The sequence below is a fragment of the Dipodomys merriami genome, unplaced genomic scaffold (assembly GCF_024711535.1).
Source record: "Dipodomys merriami isolate MVZ:Mamm:240054 unplaced genomic scaffold, mDipMer1.0.p SCAF_1, whole genome shotgun sequence".
NCBI lineage: Eukaryota > Metazoa > Chordata > Mammalia > Rodentia > Heteromyidae > Dipodomys > Dipodomys merriami.
Window position 1 is genome coordinate 135,523,412 of NW_027202270.1, and position 25,067 is coordinate 135,548,478.

Here is a 25,067-nt window from a genome sequence, read left to right on the forward strand (position 1 = left end):
AAAGAACCAGCCAGAAGAGACCACAGCAGGAGCCCTACAAATCGGCGTCACAGCCGAGTCCCAAGGCGGGGAAGAAAAATGAGCTTGTGGGAAAGAAAGTACGATAATGATTTATATGAAACTCGGATCCCAGATGCGCACAGTCTTCAGAAGCCACACTGGGAGGTGTGGGTTGCTACACGCAGGGCTGAGAGAATCTGACAGTAAGAAATACTGCGGAGCCCATAGGTCACAAAGTGGGTGATGCCAACCTAGGTCCTTTCTGTGTACCTTCTCTCTATCCCATGGCTAGGGTCTCAAGTTTTCTTCAGCTTAGAGGGCCAACCATCCCAAGATGCTTTGAGGAGAGTGAAGGGAGGAGTTAGGGCCTAGCATTCATGTCCCAGCCCCAGAAGGACTTGTTGCATAAGCACTGAACATTCTCTGAGTATTATTTCTACATCTTTGAGGGAAGAGAAAGATATCCTTTTCATCTCTTATTATTTAAAAAAATAATAAAATCTCACTATGTTGCCCAGGCTGGCTTAAACTCTCAATTTTCCTGCCTTATCCTCTTGAATGCTGAGATTACAAGTGTGCATCACCATGCCCAGCTTGAGTGTCCATTTTAAAAAGTAAATTAAGCCTGGTGCAATGGTTCATGCCTCTAATCCTAGCCATTTGGGAGGCACAGATCAAGAGGATTGCAGCTCGAGGATAATCTGCATTTCAACCAACTAAAAGACAGGTGCAGTGGCATGCACCCGTCATATACCTCAGCTAAGCATAAATAGGAGGATCACAGTTCAGGTCAGCCTAGGCCAAAAGCAAGACCCTATCTCAAAAACAACCAAAGCAAATAGGGCCTCACAAGCACTAAGTTCAAATCCTAGTATCACCACCAAAAAAAAAAAGCTTACATGATCATAAGCCTTGCAACATAATTCACAATAGCCCAGAAGTAGAAACAGTTCAAACATCCATTCTTTTCTCCATTTCAATGAGAGATAATATGATTTCAAATAGGAATATTATGTATACATGCATACATATATACATATATATCCAATGGAATATTATTTCTTTTAAAAGGAAGAAAAGCCTGTCACTACTACAATATGGATGGGCCCTGGGAAGTTTATGTTATGTGAAATAAACCAGACACAAAAGACAAATTTTACCTATAGAAGGTATCGTACTTCGTCATTTAGGTACAGAAAATAGAGTTGTGGTTTCCCACAGCTGAGGTGAGCAGAAGGGGTGAGGGAACTGGGATTTGTCATTTAGTGGGTACAGAGTTTCAGTTTTTAAATTTCTAGATTGTTATACAATTTGACACTATTGAGCTATACATTTCAGTATGGTTAAAATAGTCAAGTTGCAGAGCGCCAGTGGCTCACACTTGTAATCCTAGCTACTCAGGAGGCTGAGATCTGAGGATCACAGTTCAAAGCCAGCCCAGGTAGGAATGTCCCTGAGACTCTCATCTCCAATAAACCAACAGAAAACTGGAAGTGGTGCTGTGGCTCAAGTGGTAGAGCGCTAGCCTTGAGCTGAAGAGCTCAGGAACAGGGTCCAGGCCCAGAGTTCAAGCCTCACAACCGACAAAAGAGAGAGAGAGAGAGAGAGAGAGAGAGAGAGAGAGAGAGAGGGAGAGGAACATGAAAAATTGGGAAAGTATTTCTTGTAAGTTTCCTGAAAATAAAAACTGCCTTTAATTTAAACATGATGCCACAGGAATTATAGAAAGGAGCAGCAATTCTTTGCCCCACTTGGGTCTTCCTCTTTGCAGACAGTTTTTGTGTTTTGGTGTTAGCTTTATTTACCAATGTTAGGCATCTGTGAGCCTCTATATCTATTCTGCCTAAGAAAAATGAAGATTTAGATCCCATTTCTACTTTTGTTCCCAATCCCCTTATGTCTACTAATTATAATGTTTGGTTATGCTGTGCTTACAGTTCACTTTGATCTTGGATTGGGCCCATTTTCAATAGACTCCTTGAAAGGCAAAAGAAATTCAGTTGAGCCCTTATCTGCCTGTCCACCTCAAACTTTTTTCAGTTGCATCTCAACATTTATGTTGTTATAGCTGATAACACTTGACTCAATCTACTTTATTTTACAACAGATTGATTTTGGAAGTTGAAAACCAGTACACATGTTCATATACCTGCGACTTTGTCACCATTATTCTTCATGTGATCATACTACATTTCCCTCTGTATAGAGCCACTGCTGCAGTACGCATGGCCTTTAAGGGTATTGATGAATATAGAAGCTCAGAGTCTACCACAATTCAGAAAATCCTTAACTTTCACAGATCCTTCACAGTTAAAACAATAAAATCAGGGTCAAGATTAAGGACAATTCTGGGTCCTGGTGGCTCACATCTGTAATTCTAGTTATACTCAGGAGGCTGAGATCTGAGGATTATGGTTCAAAGTTAGCGTGCCAGACAAAGCTGAGAGACTCATCTCTAAATTAACCACCAAAAAGCCAAAAGTGTAGATATAGCTCAAATGGTAGACCACCAACCTTGAGTGGAAAGTGAGGGAACAAGGCCTTGATATTAAACTCCAGTACAGGCAACACACACACACACACACACACACACACACACACACACACACACACACACACACACACTAAGGGCAATACCATCCCAAATAACACAAACTGTTACCAACACAGGAAGGTCTCCTATGATCTACCCAAAGAAACCTTCTCTCTTGTATGGCCTCTATAATTAGCAATTATCTCCTTTGCTGTTAAGCAAAGCCCTCAAACATACACTCCAGGGAGGGCCACTACATTAAGTAGCAGACAGCTTGGTACAACCCATTTTATCAGATCTCTGCCTTCCGGTGTACCAGGAAGGGTGAACCTGCTCAGGTAAGTGCTTTGCCACTGGCTGCCTGAGGCCCAGAGGGAAGGCCTGACTTCCTGGCACTGCAGGCCAGCCCCAGCCCATGCCGGGAATAACAATGGTGGCCACTGAGCTTTCAGTTCTGTATCTTTCACTCTCACTGGTGACAAGGTGGCTTCTCCAAGTCCTGGAACATCAGAGGAAAAGCCTGAAGTGCACTGTGGCTCCAAGTATTCCAGGAGTGAAGGTAAAGGAGATTGAAAGACAATCAGAGAAGATCCAGGTACCAGTGCTCATGCCTGGAATCTTAGCTACTTAGGAGACTGAGATTTGAGGATCAAGGTTCAAAGCCAGCAGAGCAGTGAAGTCTGTGAGACTCTTATCTTCAATAAACCAGCAAAAAAGCCAAAAGTGGAAGTGTAGCTCAAGTGGTAGAGCACTAGTGTTGAGAGAAAAAGCTAAGGGACAGCATCCAGGCCCTGAGTTCAAACCCCAGTACACACACACACACACACACACACATACACACACACACACACACACACACACACACACACACACACACACACACACACACACACACACACCACCTCCAACCTGCAAGGGGAAGAAAAAGGAAAAAGTTGTCACACTGGGGAGGTCCTATCATGTCAGGTATGGTGTGTGCTTAGGCAGGAGTTTTTAAACACCAGCCTCCAAAAGACTTGAGAGAAGAGACATAGGACCAGGGGAAGGACCTACTGCTGGGGATGAGGCTGACAGACTTCAGGAGGAAAGGACACCAGTCCTGAAGCATCACCATGCCCCCTCCTACTCAGGCTCCCATTGTGGCCTAGCTACAGCCACGGCTTGTGGGGGATGTGCGGACCATAAACATCACAGCCAGAGGGGCCAGTCACCCGACCCGCAATAATGAGCCTTTCTGCACTGGTGGAGAGAGAGGGCATTCATTGTGTGTGCTGGCTGCATCTTGTACCGTGGTGCACTTCATCCCTCAGAAAAGCCTGATTGTCTTGGCTACCTCTGTGCCCTGGGGCTGCCACCTGGTACGTCACAACAAACTTATAACAGGCCAAGGCACATCCACATGGAGCTGGGGGAAGGTGGAAGGACCAGATACAGCCTCTAGGAGACCAGAGCCCTTGATACCCTGACAGGCTGAGGAGAAAATAGAAACAGGCTAGTCTGGGAGCTTTGAGACAATGTGGGTAAGTTAGAGATGTGGAGCCATTTCCAAGGCTATGGGATAGAAAGCCACAAAACCTACACCCTGAACATCTGCTGTAGGAGATTCAGGTGGTAAAGAACAAGAATGTGGAGTAGGAGTGCATGTGTTCAAATCCCCACAGGGATTGTTATTGGCAGAATGATTGAGGGCAAAATAGGGGAACACGTATGGTTCACTCCATGTGACCCACCATAGGGATACTTGTGGGAACTAAATGATATCTGGTGCTTGGTGTCTCTGTCATTTCACACGAAGCCAGAAAGCAAAATGCTTAGTAAAGTTTGATACATTTGCTTAACAAAGTAAGCAATTCACCAAAGTCCCTGACTTCTGTCCAAGAAGCTTGTTTTAAGAGGCCATGCAGGGGGCCTCTTTTCTTTAGGGCCCGAGTGAACTGCCTACAATTGCTCCAGGCAAATGACCCTGGTTCAGATTCTTTCTAGGGAAAGAAGGTCTGTAGGTTGCAGTTGGGAGCGGGTCACCAAGGGTACACACCCAAGCCCTCATTTGCCTGTCTCTGCTTTGCCTCCCAGTGAATTCACATCTTAGCCCTGCCAGAGCCTCAGCCCAGCCCAGTTCCCAAGAATGATCTTTCCTCTACCTCATGTCTGGAAGCGCCAATACCCTCAACACCCCACCAGCAACCAAATGAGTTTCCAAAAGCTCTGGGCAGCCAGGCCCAGCCTCCCCAGCCCCATGGCTCAAGACCCTGAAGGAATTGGGAGGGAACGTGCCTGCTGGGCCTGTGCCAGTTCTGAGTGTGGCTGGGCTTAGGGCCTCTCCTTATCCCTCCCCCGCAGACACACAGGGCTTCACAGTCAGATTATGCCATGGAAACTTTGTGCATGGCCTGCCCTGTTCACATGGCCTCAGAAGAAAAAATAACAGTGCCTCCAATCTCTCTCTCTCTCTCTCTCTCTCTCTCTCTCTCTCTCTCTCTCTCTCTCTCTCTCTCTCTCTCTCTCTCTCTCTCTCTCTCTCTCTCTCTCTCTCTCTCTCTCTCTCTCTGCTAAGACCTACAGCCCTAGTGGCCCTCAGATGTGAAACAAGACCCTGTAAAAATCTCAGGAGGACTTGTTTGGGTGCCTCCAATCGGCTCCCCTTCCCCAGCCCCAGCTATCTGCCTCCCCCTTCTCAGAGCCTGGAGGGCTGACTGCCAGCAGCAGGCTGCCTTATATGGTAGTTTCCTTCTGAGAACATTCTTACTTCCCTTTCTGCTGTCTTCCCTGAGGCTGGGAGCCCCACTTTGAGCCTTGTCCAGCCTTGCCCCTCCCTAGGATGAGATCAGTGGAACCCAGGGTGTATACGCAACAGACCGGACAGGTCTGCCACTACCTCTAGACTAGATTGTATTCGATGTAACTACTAGCCACAGTCGGCTATTTAAAAAGTGTTACTGAATTATTATTTTTTTGTGTGCTGGTCTTGGGGTTTGAATTCTGGGCCTGGGCACTGATTTTTTTTTTTTTTTAATAGAAATTGAACTGGGTGCTGGTGCTCATTCCTACAATCTTAGCTACCAAGGGGCTGGGACCTGAGGATCATAGTTCAAAGCCAGCCTGGCCAGGAAAGTCCATAAGATGCTTATCTTCAATTAGTCACCCAAAATTGGAAGTGGAGCTGTGGCTCAAGTGGTAGAGTGCCATCCTGGAGCAAAAGAAAGAAAGAAAGAAAGAAAGAAAGAAAGAAAGAAAGAAAGAAAGAAAGAAAGAAAGAAAGAAAGAAAGAAAGAAAGAAAGAAAGAAAGAAAAGAAAGAAAGAAAGAAAGAAAGAAAGAAAGAAAGAAAGAAAGAAAGAAAGAAAGGAAGAAAGAAAGGAAGGAAGAAAGAAAGGAAGGAAAGAAACTAAAGAAGAGCACCAAGGCCCTGAGTTCACCTCAATACTGGCACGCACACACACACACACACACACACACACACACATACACAAACACCACTTTCATTGCCAGGAGAAGACAGTAGGCAGCCTCCACTGACCTGCAAGTGTGCACATGTGCTTCGGAGGCCAGAGAACAGGTGTGATACCTGCGGCCCTGCCCTGCCCTGCCCACAACTTGTGAGGTACCTGCAACACAGCTGGTGCTCCCCTGAACATGACTGGTTTTGATGTTGTTCCAGGCTCTGTCTGGTTGACATGAGAGGAGTCGAGATCCTGGGCAGAGTGAGGAGGGATCTGGAAACCCTGTGAGGTCCATGAAGACATAGAACCTTGAGAAGCCTGGGCAACGTAGGATAACAACTCAAACTGACAGTTACATAGTGAAGAACCTGGAACACAAACTTCTAGCCCTAGGAAATATGGCCATGGTGTGGCAGGTGGGGAAGGCATCGAGCTCTCTATTCCAGCAGGGCCTGGAGAGCCCCAGGCTGCCCCTGGTTTCATTCAGTAAGGCAAGACGGAGCCTGGATGAGTTCTGGGTCTCTTCTGCATCTGGGATCCTGAAATTGCTGAGAGCAGAAGGTTTCTAAGTCACCAACAGAACCTGCAGACCTTTGCTGTCCTTATGTCCAGCTTAGCAGCATAACTCTGGCTTCTTTTCTTCTTCATTGAGGATCCGGCGGCCACCCCCCAGCTGCACTAAGGCTGGGACTTCTCAGACCCTGGGTGTGTGTCAGACCGGGAAGGTGACTGGGATTGGTATGCAGAACTGAGAGTCTAGCAGGTGAGCTGAGACTAATAAACTCAGAGACTTAGCAGGTCCGAACAGGCCTCAGGGAGGTTTCAAGAGCCAGGGTCCAGGCCAACAAAGTTCTTGGAATTGGGCCAGGCAGGCAGGAGATTATGTTGCTGTGTACCTGGGCTGGGCTAGGGCTCGTCATACCTGAGATATTGAGCATGAGGGTGGAGGAACAGGCTCCATTGATGGGATCAAGAGGAGTAGATGGCTGCTGGCTCCAGTGGCCACGGGATGGCTAAAAAGACAAGTTCTTGGAGAAAAAGGAAGTCCTGAGCTTCTCTAGACTGATCAGAAGTTGCTAGGGGGTTAGGCTGGAAAAGTCACAAAACTGTCTCCTCTGGAAGTGGAGGGAGAAAAGAACTCACACCTGTGAGTGCTGGCCTCAGGCTCAGCATAATCACTGCTTTGCATTTAAGAGATGCTTAAACTATTGATACTAAGTGTGCTGACTGAGACACAGAGAAAGTCAGTCATCTGAGGTCACACGCTGTACTCACAGGAGTGAACAATAATTCTAACTCAGGCTGTCTGACTCCTGGACCAGGTTTACACCTCTGCTAGCTGCTGCCCTTCTGCCTGCTTTTATCTCCATGACAACCAGTGTGAAAACCTCTCCTCCTCCTGCTCCTCCTTCTCCTTCTCCTTCTCCTTCTTCTTCTCCTCCTCCTCCTTCTTCTTTTCCTTCTTCTCCTTTTCCCCCTCTTCCTCCTCCACCTTCTTTTTCTTTACAGTGTGAGGCTTGAACTCAGGACCTGGGCACTGTCCCTGAGCTTTTTGCTCAAGGCTAGTGCTCTACCATTTTGAGCCACAGCTCTACTTTTGGTTTTCTGGGGGGTAATTGGAGATAAGAATCTCATGGATTTTCCTGCCCAGGCTAGCTTTGATCTGCTATCCTCAGATCTCAGCCTCAAGAAGAACTAGGATTAGAGGCTTGAGCCACCAGCACCCAGTATAACCTCTCTTCTTAGAAAGGTAGAAGCTGAGATTCAGGTTAGCTATATAACTTGCACTAAGCTGTGACCCTAAGAAGCCACTGTGCCAAAGTTTGCCCTGGTTCTGGTCCTGGGTGAAACCAATGACTGTATGAATCTCCAGGAGAACTTAGTTGGACAGTGTAGTATCTATCATCTATCCATTCATTGTGTTGATATTGGTGCTTGGACCTGGGACTGCATTCTTGCTTCACCATTTCTCTCAAGTCTGATGTTCTACTGCTTGAACCATATCTCCAATTCTTGGCTTTTGCTAATTAATCAGAGATAAGAGTTTCATGGAATTTTCTGCTTGGGCTGGCTTTGAATCATGATCCCTTTTTTTAGAACTATGAACCATTATAGGTATGACCCACTAGTGCCTGGCTATGGCTGCTTTTTATTTCTGGGTATTTTATTGTGTTTTATTGATCCTTATTTATTTTATTTTATTTTATTTTTTTATCAGTCATGGGGCCTGAATTCTGGGTCTAGGTGCTGTTCCTCAGCTCTTTAGCTCAAGGGAGTGCTCCACAACACCACTTCCAGCTTTTTCTGCGTATGTAGTGCTGAGGAATGGAACCCAGGGCCTCATGCATGCAAGGCAAGCGCTCTACCACTGAGCCACCTTCCCAGCCTCTATAGCTGCTTTTTAAATCACAAAAATATAGATCTTATTTTTTTTTTTAAAGAAACAAGATAAGTTGGGTGCCAGTGGCTCATATCTGTAATCCTAGCTACTCAGGAGACTGAGATTTGAGGATTGTAGTTCAAAGCCAACCTGGGCAGAAAAATCCATGAGACTTTTATCTCCAATAAACTACTCAGAAAAAGCTGGAAATGGTGATTGTGGCTCAAATGGTAGAGAGCTAGCCTTGAACACAAAGAAGCTCAGGGGTAGCACTCAGGCTCTGATTTCAAGCCCCAGGACTGGCAGAAAGAAAGGAAGAAAGAAAGAAAGAAAGAAAGAAAGAAAGAAAGAAAGAAAGAAAGAAAGAAAGAAAGAAAGAAAGAAAGAAAGAAAGAAAGAAAGAAAGAGAGAGAGAGAGAGACAGGAAGGAAGGAAGGAAGGAAGGAAGGAAGGAAGGAAGGAAGGAAGGAAGGAAGGAAGGAGGGAAGGAGGGAAGGAAGGGAGAAAGAGGGGGGAGGGAGGGAGGGGAGGGAAGGAGGGAGGGGAGGAAGGAAGGAAGGAAGAAAGAAAGAAAGAAAGAAAGAAAGAAAGAAAGAAAGAAAGAAAGAAAGAAAGAAAGAAAGAAGGAAAGAAAGAAAGGACAATAAAATATCCCTGTGTAATCAGACTAGGTAAATTGACCAGAGCCCAAACAAATCAGTATGTGCATAAGTGAAGGCTATATTTAAATTTATTCCACAACATTGTTATTATAACTTCAGGTGGCAGCTGCTCATGCTGACATTGTAGGCGTCATTCTAGTTGTACAGGTGAGGGTAAATGAGGCATTTACAAACAAACTAACCTTTTGTGGACTTGAGCCATTTTCCAGCCTGAGTAAACATTAGACCAGCCGCGGAGCTGTTTCTGTCCCTAGTATTTCCGCCCCAACCCCTTTCTATACTCTACAACCCATCTAGCTCTTTCCTTGTGTCTAGTGGCCCTGAAGAACAGGGAAGTAAGACTCTTCCCAGAGTCCAGTTGTGTCACCAATTGCTTAGTTGACCAAGTCACTAATTTCTCAGACTCATTTGAAGAATGCAAGCATTGGCTGGGTGCTGGTGACTCACACCTGGAAATAGAGCTGTGGTTCAAGTAGTAGAATACCAGTCTTGAGCAAAAAAAAAAAGAAAAAAAAAGCTAAGGACAGCATCCAGGCCCTGAGTTCAAGCTCTAGTACTGGTATTAAAAAAACAACCAAACAAAAAACTGCAAACACTGAACCTAGTGACATCCAACATCACTTACAGACACATGACTGGCGTTCATGGTTATTCATTATTGGACTGTCTTGGACTAATCGCTGTGCCACACACATGCTAAGGAAACTGAAGTAGCTACTGCCCATCTCTTGCTCCATGAACACAGTCTAGTCCTGAGAAACAATTCTGGGTAACAAGTGCCTAGTGTTGCCTCAAAGCCCCATTCTTACTGGAGGCATCAGAAAGGCTTCAAGGAGAAGGAAGTCCCCCAGTTGCAGGCTGAGTGATAAGTAGGTGAGGAGAGACCTTAGAGCCTGAGGGAACATCTTGTGCAAAGGCAGAGAGGCAGAGATGCAGATCAGCTCAGCACAGCACAGTCAGGCCCCTGATATGGTCAGCAGATATGGTTGGAACAGAGGTTGTACTCTAAAGAGGAGTGGAATCCTGAGAGATGGGCAGGAGCCAAGTCACAGGGACCCGCAGATCCCTACAGAGGGTTTTCAGCAGAACAACAACCCAGTGTGATGTGGGTTTGGAAACATGATACCAGTGGCAAGAAGGAGGAGGAGTGGGAAGCAAGTCAGCAAATCTAGAAGGAGAAAGATCCATCAGAAAACCACCCCAATATCTCAGGGAAGATATACTGATGTGGGCTGGGAAGGTGGCTCAGTGGTAGAGCACTTGCCTTGCATGCATGAGGCCCTGGGTTTGATTCCTCAGCACCACATAAGCTGAAAAAAGCCAGAAGTGGTGCTGTGGCTCAAGTGGTAGAGCGCTAGCCTTGAGCTGAAGAGCTGAAAGACCCAGAGTTAAGTCCTCATGACCAACCCCCCCCCCCCAAAAAAAAAGATACACTGATGTGCCTTCACTAAGGCTCCTGCAATGGGAATGAGAGGGAAAGAATGATAAAAATTTTCTGGTTTAAGTAGGAGAAAGGACAGAGTAAAATAAGATAAGGAATCAAGGAGGAGTTCCTGCTTCTGATTTGTGTGCCTGGATGGATTTGAACCAGACAGGAGGAACAGGCCAGGGATAAGAAAGTCAAGTGTGCATTGTGTATGTGAGTGGATGGGAGCTCCACTAGTTTAGAAACCATGTGGTTTGCTGGGCAGGGGAGTGATGAGGGTGTCTCTTTCTTTCTTCCTTCCTTCCTTCCTTCCTTCCTGTCTGTCTGTCTGTCTTTCTTTCTTTCTTTCTTTCTTTTTTCTTTCTTTCTTTCTTTCTTTCTTTCTTTCTTTCTTTCTTTCTTTCTTTCTTCTTTCTTTCTTTCTTTCTTTCTTTCTTTCCTTTGTGCAGGTAGTGAGGCTTTAACTCAAGGCCTGGGTGCTGTCCTTTAGCTTTTGTGCTCAAGGCTACCTTTCTATCACTTGAGCCACAGCTCTGCTTCTGGCTTTTTGATGGTGAATTGGATATCAGAGTCTCATTGACTTTACTGCCAGGGCTGGCTTTGAACCAGAATTCTCAGATCTCAGCCTCCTAAGTAACTAAGTCTATCGGCGTGAACCACCACGCCACTGTTTTGCCAGCAGTCCCTTAACAGGGTAGTTAGCATATCCATGATTAGGACTTCCTAACACCCTATAGTAAGGGGGAGACTGCTCTGAAATCTCTCTGGCAGGTTCCTGTCAGTAAGATTCCTCTTCTCACTGCTCTGGGGCTTGCAGGATATGACAGAAGGCAGGCTGGAAAACAGAGAGGGTGTACAGCCTCCCACAGTCTTGGAGGGAGTTGGAGGAGATTCAAAGTCGTATCAAAGCCTGGCAGGTGTGAGAACAGCAGGAAGCTGTTAGTGTGCCAGACACAAAAGCATATTGTGTCCCTCTCCTCCACTGAGCCTGGAGCAGTCCCTGGTGCTGGTCTCTGTTCACCAAGTAAAGAGGGATCCTGAAGAGGGACATTAGGGGTCTCCAACCCCATCCCAATACCCCTGGCTTGAGTGTGGCCCAAGAGAAACCCAGATGCTCCTAAGAACTCCTTGCAAATGTAAAGGTAGTTGTGAATTGAGAGCCTGGAGACCTCTGGGGACTCCAGTACAGAACTCCAAGGAAAGAAAGAGGGACCCTAGAGCCCGCACTGGTGGCTCATGCCTGTAATCCTAGCTACTCAGTAGGCTGAGATCTGAGGATCACATCTCTAAGCCAACCGGGGCAGGAAAGTCTATGAGACTCTCTCTCTTTTTATTTTTTCTTTCTTGCTATTGTTGCTAACATGTTTATTTATTTTTATTGTGAAAATACCATATAGAGGGGTTACAATTACACAGGTAAGATAATGAATACATTTCTTATCAAGCATTGTTGCCTCCTCCTTTGTTTCCCCTTCCCATCCCTTCCCATCTCTCTCTCCCTCCCCCCATGAGACTCCTATCTCCAATTAACCACCAGAAAAATAGAAGTGGTACTGTCACTCAAAGTGGTAGAGCACTAGCCTTGAGCAAAAGAGCTCAAGGACAGCACCCAGACCTTGAGTTCAAGTGACAAAAAAAAAAAAAAGAGGGACCTTGAACAGGTTCAAGTTCATATCTTCAGAAACAGCAGAGCTGACCTGCAAGCTACGTCAACCACCAGGCTCCCCAGCAAGCCACCACATGTGGATGCCAACAGACCAGGAGAAGAAAGCCATCTTTAAGATGTCCCTGAGGTCCAAGGGCATCACAGGGTCTAGTGCCAAGACCTACTGCCCCCTGGCATTGCCCAGGTATACACAGGGGAGAGAAGATGCTGGCCCATACAGAGAGATCTATTTGCCCAAAAAAGGCTGAACTTATTTAAGCCAATTTACAATAGGAGAGACAGGTTTCCTTTCATTGGTAAAGTTAAATACTTTCACTTTATATTATTCATGTCCATGAGAACATATGAAGATTATATCCACTCTAGAAAACAAAGGAGCTGAGAAAATAAACAGCTGAATTCTAGCGTGTCATGTCTGACACCGCTTGCAACTATACTTTCAAGTCAGGTTTATGAGCTATAATTTACATACAGTAAAACTCAGCCCTTTAAAGTGCACATTTCAATGCATTTTTTCCCAAGGGATCACTTAGGGTTTTTTGTTTGTTTGTTTTTGGTTTCGTGGGGGGGTTGTTTTGTTCTTGTTTGTTTGTTTTTGGTTTTTTTTGTCTGTTGTGGAGCTTGACCTTGGGTTCTGAACGTTGTCCCTGAGCTCTTTTGCTCAAGGCTAGCATTCTACCACTTTAAGCCACAGTTCCACTTCTGTTTTTCTAGTGGTTAATTGAAGACGAGTCTCACAGGGACTTTTCTGCCTGAGTTGGCTTTTTTTTTGGGGTGGGGGGCAGTCCTGAGGCTTGAACGCTGGGCTTGAGCCTTGTCCCTGTGCTCTTCAGTTCAAGAAGAACCTTCTACCGCTTGAGCCACAACACCACTTCCAGTTTTCTGGTAGTTAATTGGAGATAAGAGTCTTGCGGACTTTCCTGCCCCGTTGAACTGTGATCCTCATATTTCAGCCTCCTGAGTAGCTGGCTTCTCTGTGACTTGTTAGGCCTCAGTGACAATTTTCCTTCAGCTACCAAGTTGCTGTATTTCAACAATGTGTGCACAACCATGATTTCAATTAAGTAATAGAAAAGTAACTCCCTTGGCGGTTAATCCCTCCTTCCCTTCGCACTGCTGTCAACAATTTGCCTTTTCCCAAGTGTTATGCAAATGGACCATAGAGAGTGAAACCCTTTACTTTCAAATAAGTTTTCTTAATGTCTCAAGTTCCTCTTCTTCCAAACTACCCTCTCAATATGTTGCTTTATATAGACAAGTCTGAGATTACAGGCAGCCTCCACTGCCTGGATCCTTTTTTATTTTAATTTTTTTTGCGGGGGGGGGGGGGGGGGTCGTTGCGCCTGGATCCTTTATGTCCTAAATCTCCAGAGCTGGTGTAGGGTATGGGTAGTTAGCATTCTAACTCTGCTGGCTCACTGCAATATTTGCTTCTCTTTGGAAGGTGTTTCTTTTCACCTCTTAGCACTTTGAAGTCTTTGGATCCTCCCCCATCCTTGCTGCCCTGCTTTCCTCCCCACCTGCCCTAACAGATGGAACCTCGGGAATCCAGGCACACTGGCCACGCTCCCTTGGAGCTCCAAGCATCCCTCGTCCTTCCTTCCTCTCTCAGCCTCTGCCACCAGCCACCTTGGAGATCTGCTCAGCTTGGTTGGTTGGTTGAAGGTTTTGTTGACAGTTGAGGTTTTTCTCTCTCAGTGAGGAAGAAGCAAGGAACCTAAATACTGCAATTTCCTTCCTGACCGATTCTGCATCTCCAGAGCAAGGACTGGGCCTTTACACGCCCCACTGAGTGTTGCCTCTACCTAAAGAAATAAGGAGTTGAGCTAAGGGAAGGGGGAAGAGCCCACAGGTATGAGTTAGGAGGACCCAAGAGGCTTTCCTCTCAGTGGTGCCAGATATTTGTAACATGACTGCACCTCAAATGAGCTACACCCCCAGCCAGCCTTTCAAAGGGTCACCACGCCCAGAGAACCAAGGGATGGAAGGGTTCCCAGTGTCTCAAGGAGGACAAAGACTTGGTGCAGGAGAAGAGGCCACAGCCCCTGGGAAGGATAACATGGCTGCGGACACCCGGCTCCATCCCTGCACCAGTACAACTTTCCCTGGGAGCCTTCACCCTGCACTCCTCAGATCTCCTCCTGAGTAGCTAGAATTACAGACATGAGTCACTGGCTTCCACCGCTCAGGCTGTATTCAAGCTTTGGATGAGGGCTCCAAGGGAAAGAAAGGCAGAGCAGAGGGCAGCGTCCACGTGCTTTCACCCTTCAGAGCCAGGTGATTTGGAATGCAGTGCTGGAGTCAGACTGCTAAACTCCTTTCCTGACTACCTCGCTGAAGCCTTGAGTAAGTGACATCGCTGCTCCCTGCCAACACTTCTGCTTCCCCATCGGTGAGATGACGCTGGGCACAGAGTTGTAGACACCAGCAGCCAAAGCCAGCCCATATCTTCCAGTGGTGGCAGTGCAGGGGAAAGTGCCCACTAGCTGAGGAGGGAGCAGATTTCCTTACGTAAGCTGGCACCAGTGGGGTTAGGGACAGATCCATCAGGAAAGGAACATGGTGGGAGACAAAATAAAGGCAAGTTGTCAGGCACCTAGAATCCTAGCTACTCAGGAGGCTGAGATCTGAGGAATGTGGTTTGAAGCAGAAAAGCCCAGGATACTCTGTTCTCCATTAACCAGTGAGAAGCCAGGAGTGGAAGTATGGCTCAAATGGTAAAGCACCAGCCTTAAGTGAAAAAGCCAAGTGAGAACACTAGGTCCTGAGTTCAAGCCACAGTATTGGTGTGTGTGTGCACGCAAGCACACACACACACACACACACACACACACACACACACACGGCAAGTGATCTAAACTTTTTTTTCGGGTGCTGTCCCAGAGCTCTTTTGTTTAAGGCTAGTGCTCTACCACTTTGAGAAGTTAATTGGAGTTAAGAGTCTCATGGGACTTTTCTGTCTGGGCTGGCTTTGAACCCCAATCCTCAGAGATCAGCCTCCTGAGTAGTTAGGATTACAAGGGTAATCTGCTTGGCTCAGACACTCTTAAAGGATATGAATTTGATTTTATTAGGGAAGTCAAATTTCCTTCTGCGCACAGTGACCTCTTTGTTGTTCATATTGTTGGTTGTTGGTTTCCAGGATGTGAAATGTCACCCTAGGGCAGAGTTCAGAAGAGAATGGCTGATGGCCTCTTTGGAGAGAGTCTCATCCAACTGTAGAAGAAAGTGGATTCACCTTCTCAACAGACTAATCACATGCCTTTAGTGAGAGTAGCAGTAAGAGCTGACATAGTCATACAACCAGCTTTTATTAATACTTGCAATATAAAGCTCACAACCATTCTGTTAAACTGGTAGTCTTAGGATTCCCATTTATAGCACAAAAAATAGAAGTGGGTGCCAGTGGCTCATGACTATAATTCTAGCTACTTGGGAGGCTGAGATCTGAGGATCATAGTTGAAAGCAAGGCCAGGAAAGAAAGTCTGTGAGACTCCTATCTCCAAGTAACCAGCAAAATCCCAAAGTGGAGATACGGCTCAACTGGTAGAATTCCAACATTGAGCAAAAAGCTAAGGGATAGTGCCCAGGCCTGAGTTCCAAGCCCTAGGACTGGCATGAATGAAGAGAGAGAGAGAGAGAGAGAGAGAGAGAGAGAGAGAGAGAGAGAGAGAGAGAGAGAAGAAAGGAAGGAAGGAAGGAAGGAAGGAAGGAAGGAAGGAAGGAAGGAAGGAAGGAAGGAAGGAAGGGAGTGAAAGAAAGAAAGAGAGAGCAGGGAGGGAGGGAGAAAAGAGGGAGGAAAGAAGGAAGGAAGAAGGAAAAGAAGGAAGGAGAAGGAAGCAAGCAAGAAAAGGAAGAAATAAAGAAGGAAGGAAGGGAAGAAAAAGAAGAAAAGAAAAGGAACCTTGGTTAATTAAATAGCCTGCTAGAATGCCAAAAATGGGCAGTTCTTTGCTTCTAAATTTGAACTTGTGTCTGCTTAAATTCAGAATCTGAATCCATCCATTATTTTGTCTCTCAGAGGATTTTAGATCACATTTCAACCTAGTGAGAAAAGCATGTGTATACCTGCTTCCTTTCTGGCTGCCTCTGAGCATTTGTTTTCTTGTAAGACTGGGAAAGTCAGGGATAAACACCAACGAATGAACAAGTGGTTCACTTCTGCCCCCTAGAGGACACAGTCACACCACTAACAAGGAAGACTGGGTGGCTGCCTGATCTGGAAGCTACAAGGGGCCTGGACGCAGTAAGCCAAGCCCCACAGCCGTCCATCTTCTCAGGAGCAGGCCCAACTAGGAAGACCCAAGGGGGCTGACCATGAGACCCTCTTTGACACTTGAATTGTCGCAATCAGGAAATGAGTAACTACTACCTTTGCCTTTTTAATAAGCTACAGTTTTGTTTCCTTTTGTTTTGACAGAAGTCTTGCTATGGAGTCCTAGCTGTCCTCAGAACGCGTGAGCCTCCTGCCTCAGTCACTGTAAGGCTGAGATTACAAGGCTGAATGACTGCTTTTGAGGAAAAGTTAAAAATAAAGTATTATCAACAAAAACACGTGGGCAGTGCTGAGCCACAGCAAACAAACATAGTGCGTTGACGTGAAAGCTGTGAAGCTGTTCAGCACCCATGGCTTTCGCAGCAGAGAAAGGTGTGGAGCTGAACTGGCTTCAGCACAGAAGCCCTGCAGTCCGTTCAGCTCCCTCACACTCCCATGAAGGATCTGTAGCCGCGCTCAGGTGGGGCCCGCTTAGGGGGGAAGGGAGAGATGGGAGGTGTAGTGTGTGTCACAAAAGTCCCCACATTCTGGCTTTTAACACTCTTCAGATGACAGAATCAAAAGAAGGAGACTCTAAAAATAAACAAATACAACAACAAAAAACAAAACGTGCTATCACAACTACGAACATGAACATCGTAGGATAATGCTTAAATTGTGTCTTGGAATTCTATGAAAGCACAATTGCCTTTCCTGTATCTTTCAATGATAAAGGAGTATTAGTTTGTCAAATGTACACATTTAACAAATAGCCCAGTTCTCAGTGTATGCCAGCTTTAGGTCACTGTAGGAGTCACAAGTACCCGGCCCTTAAACTCTTAATTCTTATTTTGTTTGTTTATTTTGTTTTGTTTTGTTTTCTTTGGTCCTGGGGTTTGAACATGGGGCTTGGGTTCTATCCCTGAGCTCTTTTGCTCAAGGCTAGTGCTTTACCACTTTGAGCCACAGCACCACTTCTGGTTTTCTAACGGTTAATTGGAGATAAATGTCTCACAGACTTTCCTGCCTGGGCTGGCTTTGAACTGCAATCCTCAGATCTCAGCCTCCTGAGTAGCTAGGATTACAGGCATGATTCACTGGTGCCTGGCCAAATTCTTGAGCATTTCTATGATTACAACAATAAATGTGATTACCATTATTAGCCACCACTATTACCACCACTACCACCACCCACCACCCTTACCTCCACCTTCTCTCCCTATCAGGATCTTCCCTCAGTGCCTGGTAGTCATGAGTCTTTGTCAGTTTGCTTGTTCTGGACATTTTATATAAATGGAATCGTACAATATGTGATCTTTTCATCTGCCTTAATTTACATAGCTTAACATTTCGAAATTTGTGTTGCAGCATGGATCTGCGCTGAGGGCCTTCTTGCAGAATGGCATTCTACTGTGTGTACACACTGAGTTTTATTTATCCATTCGTGAGCTGACAGATGTTTAGGTGGTTTTCACTTCGGGGCAGTCAGGGCTGCTGCTTCGAGGAACATTCCTGTCCATGTTTCAGAGTGAACATTTGTTCTAGCTCTCTCAGATGTAGGCTAGGATGTAGGCAAGATGTAGGCTGGGTTGTATGGCAGGTCTATGTTTAACTTTCTGAAAAACTGCCAAGCTGTTTTCCCAGTCAGTGCTTCTGAACTGAGGCCTTTCCCCCCTCCTGCTCCCCAGCTGCTGTGCTAGGAGCCAACAGTTCGGTGGTGACCAGACAGGCTTGGTTGCCAGATATTTGTAAAGAGATAATGTGCGTGGGGGCGCTGATACTGGGGCTTGAACTCTTCACACTCAACTTTTTCCACTCAAGGCTGATGCTCTACCACTGGAGCCACAGTTTCCCTTCTAGCTATTTGTTGGTTAATTGGAAATAAGAATCTCAGGAACTTTTCTGCCCAGGCTGGCTTTGAACCCCAATCCTTCTGAGTAGCTAGGATTACAGGCATGAGCCACCAGTGCCTGGCTGCTATGAACAGATAATTTTTACCTGTTTTAAAAACTAGAGTCTGGGAGTGTGGCTTAGTGATAGAGTGCTTGCTTAGCATGCATGAAGCCCTGGGTTCGATTCCTCAGTACCACAGACACAGAAAAAGCCAGAAGTGGTGCTATGGCTCAAGTAGTAGAGTGCTAGCTTTGAGCAAAAGAAGCTCAGGGACAGTGCTTAGGCCCTGAGTTCAAGCCTCAGGACTGGCAAAAATAAAGTTCCACTTAAATAAACAACAACAACAACTAGGTTCTTCATGCACTTGCACAAATGTCTGGGAGGTGGGAGTCCAGGCAGAATCTATAACTCTGTCCTACAAAGAGATGAATCCTGAGAGCATGGATGACACCACCAGATAAGAGCCAAGACCTCTGGAAGCATACAAACAGACAAACAAAGACTCTCAAGTATCTGACATGAACTACCTGTAATTCAGTGGATTTTTTGAGAGGGGAGGTCAGTTGTGGGGCCTGAACTCTGGGCCTGGGTACTGTCCCTGAGCTCCTCATCTCAAGGCTAGTGCTCTACCACTTGAGCCACAGCGCCACTTCCGGCTTTTTCTATTTATGTGGTGCTGAGGAGTCAAACCTAGGACCTCATACATGAAAGGCAAGCACACTACCACTGAGCCACCTTCCCAGCCCTCACCGGATTTTTGTTGTTGTTGTTGTTTTTGGTCATGGGCTTGAACTCAAGGCCCAGGTGCTATCCCTAAGCTCTATTGTTCTAAGCTAGCACTCTACCACTTTGAGCCACAGCTCCACTTCCGGTTTTTGAGTGGTTAATTGAGGATTAAAAAGTCTCCTGGGGACTTTTCTGTCTGGGATAGTTTCAAACTGTGATCCTGAGATCTCAGCCTCCTGAGTAGATAGGATTACAGGTGTGAGCCACCGTTGTCTAGCTGGAACTTAGGGCCTGAGCTCTTTCCCTGAGCTTCTTTTTGCTCAAGGCTAACACACTACCACTTGAGCTGCAGTTCCACTTCCACCTTTTTCTGAGTAGTTTATTGGAGATTGGAGTCTTGGGGACTTTCCTACTTGGGCTGGTTTCCCACCTCAAATCTCAAATCTCAGCCTCCTAAGAAACTAGGATTACAGGTGTGAACCAGTGCCTAGCTCAGTAGATTTCTTCAAGTTCCCACCATTTAGAGGCAAAGAAAGCCTGAGACTGGTGGCTCACACCTGTATTCCTAGCTACTCAGGAGGCTGAGATCTGATGATCACAGTTTAAAGCCAGCGCGGGCAGGAAAGTCTGAAAGACTCCTATCTCCAATAAACCACCAGAAAACCAGAAGTGGCACTGTGGCTCAAGTGGTAGAGCACTAGCCTTGAGCTGAAAAGCTCAGGGACAGCACCCAGGCTTAGAGTTCAAGCCCCACAACCAATTAAAAACAAAGACAAAAAAAACAGAAAACAAAAACTAGAGGCAGAGGAAGTCCATGCAAATGCTCTGGTAATCTTTGAAATGATTTACTGAACTATTTAGACATGGATATGTGAATAAAGAACAAATCATAAAGCTAGAGCATTTCTTTTTTCAGAGATGCTGGGGATGGAACCCAGGACTTCACAAATGCTAAGTATGTGTTCCACCGACTGAGCCCCCCTGAGCCCAAGGATAATAATTGCTAAACTCACTGTAGGAGCTGACGAGTTCCTACTTGAAAGGACTCAGGGCCATACCTTTTTAAGACCAAGAAGAATTGTCTTCCTCCATCCTCTGCTCTCCAGCTCTACTACTCAGACCTTACATCTTCCCTTCTTTTCGCTTCTCTTCCCTTCCCTTCCCTTCCCTTCAGCGGTTGCCAACATTCTCTGTGAAAACATGAGTGCTTTATTGTTTAAAGCAGCAATTAATTGTCCAGGCTTCTCACAGGAAGGTGGGAAGCTCTAAACACATTAGCTATTAATTCTCAGTGGTGTGAAAGTTTGGTTTGGCCTCAGGAGGTTAAAGTTACCATTTTTCAAAGCATAGAATTTGTGATATTTATTCCTGTTGAACTAATCTACTTTGATCAAGGGCCTGTGCTGGATGTCACAGGGAGACTGAGTGTCAATCTACATTGCTCCCTGTCCCTAAGAAAAAACCTAGAGGGGGAGAAGCAGTTTGTACAAGAAGAGCCTGTGATACGTGTGCTGGGTGAGGATCTAAGTGATTCAGCAAGAGACAGAACAGTGTTAGGGAGGGGTGGGGCTGGGCAGATGACAGGTGCAAAGGCCTGGGATAAGAATTGCAAAGATATTTTAGATTTAACAGACAGGATCCTGAATGAAGCATTAGTTTGTGTTTCCTTTTTTTTTTTTTTTTTTTTTTTGGTGCCAGTCCTGCTTGGGACTTGAACTCAAGGCCTGGGCACTGTCCCTGAGCTTTTTTGCTCAAGGCTAGTGCTCTACCATTTGAGTCACAGCTCCACGTCCAGCTTTTTAGTTGTTAATTGGAGATAAAAGTCTCACAAGCCAGGCACTGGTGGCTCATGCCACCAGTCCGGGAAGGGAAGTCCGAGAGACTCATCTCCAATAAACCACCAGAAAATCTGAAGTGTGGCTCAAGTGGTAAAGTTCTCACCTTGAGCTGAAGAGCTCAGGGACAGGGCCCAGGCCCAGAGTCAAGCCCCACCACCGACCAAAAAAAAAAAAAAAAAAAAAGAAGTCTCACAAACTTTCCTGCTTGGGCTGGCTTTGAACCTCAATCCTCTGATCTCAGTATCCTGAGTAGCTAGGAATACAGGGATGAACAAGCATGGTGCCCAGCCATTCTGTTTTTTGTTTGTTTTGTTTTGTTGTTTTCATTTTTGTTTTTTTTGCTGATCCTGGGGCTTGAACTCAGCCTGGACGCTGTCTCTGAGCTTCTTTTGCTAAAGGCAAGCAGTCTACCACTTGAGCCACAGCTCCACTTCCAGTTTTTGAGTGGTTAATTGTAGGTAAGAGTCTCATGGGGCCTTTTCTGCCCAGGCTAGCTTCAAACCCCATCCTCAGATCTCAGCTTCCTGGGTAGCTAGGATTATAGGAGTGAGCCACTGGCCATTCTGCCTAGTTTTAGATGCCTAAATTCTTCCCCAGGAATGCAACTGCTAAATAAACTGATGGGGCACTACACGTTGTTTTGTACAGAATTTTACGGTTCCATTGAGAAAAACAATCAAACAACCCATAGCAACATCACTTATGTTTTTGGTGTTGCCAACACAACATCCTGTATCAACCTGTATTTATGGAGCTCACACTCAAAATGACTGCACTCAAGGACAGGATACCTGATTTTGTTCTAACTTCTAGAGCAGATTTGGATAGAAACTTACATTTAAAAAAACCCTAATATTGTATTATAAATGGGCTTCATTTCTTTAGTATTATAATTGGGCATTTATGACAGATTGTTTCTTCCAAAAATGCTACACCAATGTATAACCCATTCTATAAGTTGTGATTTTTTTTTCTGGTACTGGGGTTTGAACACAGGGCCTCATGTCTGCTAGGTAGGCTCTATTATTTGCACCTTGCCCGTAGTCCTTTTGCTTTTAGTTTGTTTTTCAGTCAGAGTCTCATGCTAACTTTCTTTTTTTTTTTTTTTTTTTTTTTTTGGTCGGCCGTGGGGCTCGAACTCTGGGCCTGGGCGCTGTCCCTCAGCTCTTCAGCTCAAGGTGAGCGCTCTACCACTTGAGCTACAGCGCCACTTCCGGTTTTCTGGTGGTTTTTGGAGATAGGAGTCTCACAGTCTCTCCTGCCCGGGCTGGCTTTGAACCGCGATCCTCAGATCTCAGCCTCCTGAGTAGCTAGGATTACAGGCGTGAGCCACCAGCGCCCGGCTCATGCTAACTTTCTTTAGGATAGCCTTAGACCTTAATCCTTCTATCTCCACTTCCTGAGTAGCTGTGATTACAGGTCTGTGCTACCACATACTTCATGCTCTTATTAGAATTTGACATTCCTGCTCTAAGAAGAGTATCTTCTTTACCCCTGAATGTGGGTGGAACTTTATAGTTGTTCCGACCAATGGAAGTTTGCAGAAGTGTGCTAAATGAGCGTTGAAACTAGATGAAATGTTCCATTTTATACATGAGCAAAAGTACTTGGATATGTAGTCAAACATCCTGGCTATCTCTCTGGGGATATTTGCCAGAGAATTAACATTTAAATCTATGGATTTTGAGTAAAGCAGAATCATAATCTGGGTGAGCTTTATCCAAGAAAGGAGCCTAAGCAGCTTCTATTCATTCATTCATTTTATTTTTATTTTTTTGTTATGGGTTGTGGGGCTTGAACTCAGGGCCTGGGGTTGTCCCTGAGCCTCTTTGTGCTCAAGGCTAGAGCTCTACAACTTGAGCCACTGCTCCACTTCTGGATTTTGAGTAGTTAACTGGATATAAGAGTCTCATGGGTGGGCCTGAGAAAGTGGCTCAGTGGTAGAGTGCTTGCCTCGCATTGCATGAGGCCCTGGGTTTGATTCCTCAGCACCACATAAATAGAAAAAGCCGGAAGTGGTGCTGTGGCTCAAGTGGCAGAGCACTAACCTTGAGCTAAGGAGCTGAGGGACAGCACCCAGACCCAGAATTCAAGCCCCATAACTGGCCATAACTCAGCTCTTCAGCTCAAGGCTAGCACTCTACCATTTGAGCCACAGCGCCACTTCTGGCTTTTTCTGCTTATGTGGTGCTGAGGAATTGAACCCAGGGCCTCAGGCATGCAAGGCAAGCACTCTGCCACTGAGCCGACTTCCCAGCCCCTCATGGGGACTTTTCTGCCCATACTGGCTTTGAATCTGGGCCTCCTGAATAGCTAGGATTACAGGCATGAGCCACTGGTGCCTGGCTTTATTTATTTATTTATTTATTTATTTATTTATTTATTTATTTATTCATTCATTTGTTCATTCATTGATTCATTCATTTAGAGAGTGTGTGCTGGTACTGGAACTTGAACTCAGGGCCTAGGCATTGTCCTTTTAGCTTTTTTGATCAAGGCTGGCACTTTACACCTCTACTTCCAGTGTAACTCAATGCTACCCAGTTCAGCTTTTAGACTTGAACTGCAAAACCTGAGTCTTATGCCTACTAGGCTACTGTGTAGGTTTGTAGCCTCCATGAATGCATGAACCATTTACTTAAAATACACCTCTCTCCTTCCCCTTATTCTATTGTTCTCTGGAGCATGCTGACTAACAGTAGGTAATGAAAGGCAATGCACTCCACCTGGCTCCTTTTCTCTGGCTATGTCCCCCTTGAAGCAGCCTCCCTGGAGGCCCCAGCAGGCACACAAGTGGAGAGCCTCTGATTCCAACCCTGGCCCTCTTCACTCTCTATTGCTAAAGTTTCAGATGTCACAGACCACAGAACAATCACTCTTGGCATGATATCGTAACCCACAGAAATCACAGATTTTAAGTGATTAAGTAGCTGCACTTCAAATTTCAGTTCAAGACCTCTTTTTTTTTTTTTTTTGCTTTTACATCAACTTTATCCTCAGAGCAACCTGTGTGAGTTGACAAACCCTCACAGTGCCAACTGTGTTAGGAATCATATTCCTCCTTACATGTACCAAAATTTCACATCGGGGGCTGGGAAGGTGGCTCAGTGGTAGAGCGCTTGCCTTGCATGCCTGAGGCCCTTGTTCGATTCCTCAGCACCACATAAGCAAAAAGAAAAAAACCAGAAGTGGCGCTGTGGCTCAAGTGGTAGAGCACTAGCCTTGAGCTGAAGAGCTGAAGGACAGTGCCCAGGCCCAGAGTTCAGGCTCCATGACTGGACCCAAAAAACAAAACAAAACAAAACAAAATCTCACATCGGCAATGAGTTCTGGGTTGCAAAAGAGGATTTACTGTTTGCACCTGTCTGTAAGGCTTTGTTACAAATTAAACAAAGACACGGACACAAGTGTTCCAAGACCATTTTAATCTAAGTGATTCATGCCCTAAAAGACCAAGATGGATAGGGTATACAAAGAGAGTGAAGGCCACAATTATAACAAAGGTTTTATTTTCAAATCTGTGACAACTCAACACACCCTCCCTAATCTAGGGGCACACCTGACGTCAGACCTGTCTGAACAAGAGCTATGGGTGACCAAGTCATGAAGGAGGGCCCAAAGCACATCATCCAATGTGGTTTGTCTGACTTGGACCTCAGTCTGTGGAGAAATACTCCTCCAATCCCTGCCAGCTTTGAAAGAGCTGGCCAGGCTTGGCTGGAGGCTCTCCAGATCTCCCAAAATGAGGAGCTTTTAGAAGAATTACCTCCAGATCCACAGTCCTGTCCAGAGGCAATCAAGCCCTGGGCTGCCACAAGGACAGGAAAGCCAGGCTGTGAAGCTGTCTACATACTTCAATGCTTTAGCTTGGGAATCTGACTTCAGGCTATTCCCAAAGAACAGAGCCTATTCCGACCAGAGGCTATTCCCAAAGAACAACAACGCATAATGACGGTGACATCTTCTCATAGCAGAGCAGCCTACCATGACATTTTCTCATAGAAGAGAAGTCCTGGAAGGATTCCAGCCATGAAGCTAGAAAGCCAGCATTTTATACAGAAGTTGTGTGTGTCCCTTTGAACCGTGAAGACAAATGGAAGACTCACTCCAGGCTGAGCTTCACATTCCTCATCCCACTGAAATCTTTTGTTGTTGTCCTGAGAGTTTGTCACCTTTACAGCTCAGACTGGCTGCAAACTCCAGGCTGGCTTTGAGCATGTCATCTTCCTGCCTCAGCCTCCTGAGCTC

The 25,067-nt window shown here is 45.8% G+C and overlaps 1 non-coding gene across 1 annotated transcript; it reads right to left on the minus strand.

The window, feature by feature from the left end:
- Positions 1 to 24,102: 24,102 nt before the first annotated feature.
- Positions 24,103 to 24,231, minus strand: LOC138835292 (small nucleolar RNA SNORA40). The gene has a single exon (XR_011374541.1). It is a non-coding gene; the product is annotated as a small nucleolar RNA SNORA40 (small nucleolar RNA).
- Between the last annotated feature and the right edge of the window lie 836 nt (positions 24,232 to 25,067).